Below are 3,479 nucleotides of genomic sequence, written 5' to 3' on the forward strand. Positions count from 1 at the left end.
CAAAATTATTTATGTAAATTTCTATTTTCAGTTACACCCTGCTATTATCTATTCTAGATGCCCTTGATAGGTTCAGCCGGAGTTGTTTTGATAGAATTTGAAAGAATATTGCATTTGGATAGAAAGGTGGATTTTATGGCAGACTCAACTTGGCAACACCGGCTTTTATAGCACTATTCAACTTGGCATAGCCGCAAAATCTACAAAGGCGAAAGAAGGCCATGCAAATATCACCCCCAACCCCCCAATTTGACCATGATGGTCGAATACGTGGGCTGATGACGGACTGTATACAAATTAAATACTTGGAAAAACTTGACAACTTTCACTACGCCTCCTCAGATTCCTAAGACAATCGGAAGATTTATAACCCTTAATAAAGTATATATTGCACGTTGAGATCGAATCGGGGTTATAAATTGTGATATATTCCTAGAAACATGACAGCTTTCTCTGGATGGATTTTCCAAGTAAAACCCTTTAAAACAACTGGGTTAGGAACTAGCGGTGATTCTCTCTCTTTGCCTTTGGAAAGAGCAGTTTTTTCTCACTTGGCAAATGCATGACCCTCAGCAAAGCTGGTTTGGTGATATCTGACAATATCCGGTTAATACCAGCTTGATTCTAAACTGGTCACGCTTTTTGTCCGTGGGTGGAGGTTTCAAAATTCATTAAATGGTCCCAGTCTGGTTCGTAAACCATGAAATTTCTGATCTATAATCGCGTAATTTTTTCGTCAAATAAAGTTTTTTTTTTTTTTTTTTTTTTCAATTGCTTAGGGTCTCTTAGTTTTATTTTTAACATTAATTTTCCCGACATATATATTGCTGTATACGCAACGACGCTTTCATGGTTGTCTGATAGTTGGCGTGGAGGTAGGATCTGTTTTTATCAGTCTGTATTCTTTAATACAAGACACATTGTCCATCAGACAGTGGCTGGCAGTCAGGGAGACAATATACAGGGAAGGAAGAAAAGACGATGGATTGACGAGGTAAGAAAATTTGCGGGTATAGACTGGTATTAATAGACCATAAACAGACTATAGTAGGAACAGATGTCTGAGGCCTTTGTCCTGAAGTGGAATATCAACGGCTGATAATAACTGTATATATTATATATATATATATATATAATATATATATATATATATATATATATACTTATATATATATATACATATATATATATAATATATTATAATATATATATATTATATATATATATATATATATATATATATATAGATAGATAGATAGATATGTATAATACTGTATATGTGTGCATGTATGTATGTATATGTATATGTACCCCACAATTTTTATATATATAATATATATATATATATATATATAATATATATATATACATATATAATATAGATATATATATACAGTATAGTATATATAAGATATTATATATATATATATATATATATATATATATATATATATATACAGTATATATATATATATATATAATATATATATATATATATATATACTATATTAATATATATATATAGATATATAGATAGATATGTATATACGTGTATATGTGTGCATGTATGTATGTATAAGTATATGTACCCACAATTTTATATATATATATATATAATATATATATATATATATTATAATATATATACATATTTATATATATATATAAATATATATATATATATAGTATAATATATCATTATATATATATATATTATATTATATATATATATATATATATATATATATATATATACATATATAGTACAGCCACGAAAGGAAAAGTGGAAAGGACGTGATTGGGATTAGTACCTTCATCATCTTGGTGACATCATCGGACTCAGCAATAGGACGAAAGAAGCTTACTAACTCCAATCAAGTCTTTTCACTTTTCCTTTCGTGGCTATAATATATATCTTATGCTCATCATGCGTCAGCTATCGTGGTTATGCATCCCTCTACTATTTTCCTAATTAAATATTCACCCATTAGTTTTGTTTCCTTTTTGTAGCAAATTATCCAAATTTATATTAGACAAATAATCTACTAGAATTTTTACATGGAATATTTTGAGCTATGATTTATTATTGTGATTTTTCTATCATGCTGCTGTATGTTAAATGCGTTTTTTATTTTATTTTTTCAACACAGACCTGATAAAAAATCAGGAAAAGAAGGCGAAGGAAGAAATGGAGAAATTTAAAGGAAAAATTTTATGGAAAACAGACGCAAAAAGAGAATTCCGAAGCTTGGTTGTAGAATGATGGAAATGGTCACTGAACTAAGGCTTGTTGATTTCCGCAAAGAGAATATATGAAGAGGTGTCCTCGTGGGTGTGAAAAGGGAAGTGATGTGGGAGGAACTTTCTCAATGAACTCAGGCTAAGAGAGAGAGAGAGAGAGAGGAGAGAGAGAGAGAGAGAGAGAGGAGAAGAGAGAGAGAGAGAGAGAGAGGTTATTGTAGAATCAGTTAACATTTCTTAAAATTAGATGAAATCTTCTAAGGGTAATGAAAACAAATTGATATTAAACTAATAAAATACATAAAAAGCTTGCCAATATTTTCAGAGACAAAACAAAAAATTGCAAACGACATACAAAGTACTGATCAAATATTGAAGTTTAATATCAAGTCCATAAAATAAAGTAAATAGACGAGAAATGTGATGGGAGAGACAACAGAAAAAACAGTTAGACTATCAACTTTAACAAAGATATTGTGATCCATTAATCAAGATTGCAAAATCAGGGCCAATAGACGAAGAAGGATCGTTGAAAAATTAAGTAGAATAAATAAGACAAAGAAAGGTGATAAGGGAAGTGAAAATCATATAGCTGATTGCACAAGCATAAACAGGTAAAGAAAAAGTGTCCCAGAGGGTCACTGTTTCAATGACAAGGAGGAGAAAAAGAATCGGCGAAGGATGAGGAAGGAGAACCAATAAGCCGGAAGTATGGCTAGCGGAGCTTCATGCTGGAGCCCATTTATGCCTGGGGGAGATTGCGAGAGGCAAGATGACGAATAAATCTACCGAAGACGACCCTACTTCACATGCCCAAGGAGGCGAAAGAGGTCGCTAGCGTATCCCACTTCATGGAAAGGCATTCGAGTTATCCGAAAGAAGAGAGTTCGATTCAAGGTCCCCGAAGAAAGTGAGTTGGGCTAAAATTACAAAGATGTCTGGCGAGAGTGAAAGTTGGAGTGATTGGGTGGCAATGTTAATATTGACCTAAATGGTATTTTCCTACCACATTTCTTCTCTCTCTCTCTCTCTCTCCTCTCTCTCTCTCCTCTCTCTCTCTCTCTCTCTCTCTCTCAATAGGAAAAGTTTTAATATTGGCCTTGATACAGATGTGTATTCCTCAACCGCTTCTCTCTCTCTCTCTCTCTCTCCTCTCTCTCTCTCTCTCTCTCTCTCCTCTCTCTCTCTCTTTCTCTCTCTCTCAATGGGAAAGCAGTTTTCATATTTGCCTAAATGTG

The sequence above is a fragment of the Palaemon carinicauda genome, chromosome 12 (assembly GCF_036898095.1).
Source record: "Palaemon carinicauda isolate YSFRI2023 chromosome 12, ASM3689809v2, whole genome shotgun sequence".
Classification (NCBI taxonomy): Eukaryota; Metazoa; Arthropoda; class Malacostraca; order Decapoda; family Palaemonidae; genus Palaemon; species Palaemon carinicauda.